Consider the following 1114-nt stretch of genomic DNA (forward strand, 5'->3'; position numbering starts at 1 on the left):
CAGTAACTATGGCAACAACCAGTCAAAATGCATCGGTGAGAATTAGAAACTATTATTTGCATCATTTTAAATGCACTGATATATTTTTTCGATTGTTTATCATGTGGCAGCTAATGAGAATCTTATGGAAGCTAATCAGTATAGTCTGTTTGCTTATGTTGGTCTTTCTCGCTGTTGTGCACAGAAATGGACTGTGATCAATTTAAACTCGAGTCTGATGCAGACCACACGCCGGAGAAGGTACAATGTGGACTTCTGCTTATGATTAGTAGTATTAGTATGCCCAGGGAACATCTCCACACTTTTTTAGTTATGTAAATGTAAAGATAAAACATTCTTAAAATAGCAAACATTTTAATGCTCTTTAATTATTAATATCTGATATGCATTCTCATCTCATTGTAAAGACAATACATTCTGAGAACAACATTCTCAGATGTTATTTGTACATTATGTATGTTCTCATAATGTTGACAGAATATGCTCTTAGAAAAAACATTCTTTGTGTTATTGATGTTTGCTCAATGTTAGCATTCAAAGAGTGTTGCATTGTGAGTAAAGATTAAGAGAATGTTGTATTAACGTTGTAGAAACGTTGCAAATCACTGTTTTTACATTTAAACTGCAAAGGTGGCACAGAACTGCTTCTGATGTGGCAGTGAGGTGGCTGTACGCGCACCGTTTCATGCTGCTCGGAGATGGCATAAATGACTTTTATGATGCACTGCGTCTTTAAACAGAATTTTAAGCAGGCACAGAGCAGCCTTATTCAGTTGTGTAAATATGCCTATAGACTTCCATGTGTCGTCTTCTAGTTGAAGCATTTGATGTCACTGTTGAAGAACAGCTGTGAGTCTCTGAATGATCCACGTGGAGATCGTTTCACTGGAGAGAAATTACTGGAGGTGAAACACACGCTGCACGATACAGTATATACTCGGATTGTAGTTTGTGATCATGCACTCGCACAGTGGCTGAATGAACATCTCTGATTTATTCCACAGGACTTGTGCAGTTCCTCTGACGAGCTGCTGTCGGATGGAAACATCGCTGACGGGAAGACTCTGAATCAGTTTCTGGACGCGGTGGAGAGCAGCATGCGTCTGATCGGACC

This window comes from Sinocyclocheilus grahami, unplaced genomic scaffold, assembly GCF_001515645.1.
Source record: "Sinocyclocheilus grahami isolate Dianchi unplaced genomic scaffold, SAMN03320097.WGS_v1.1 scaffold3574.1, whole genome shotgun sequence".
Lineage (NCBI taxonomy): Eukaryota > Metazoa > Chordata > Actinopteri > Cypriniformes > Cyprinidae > Sinocyclocheilus > Sinocyclocheilus grahami.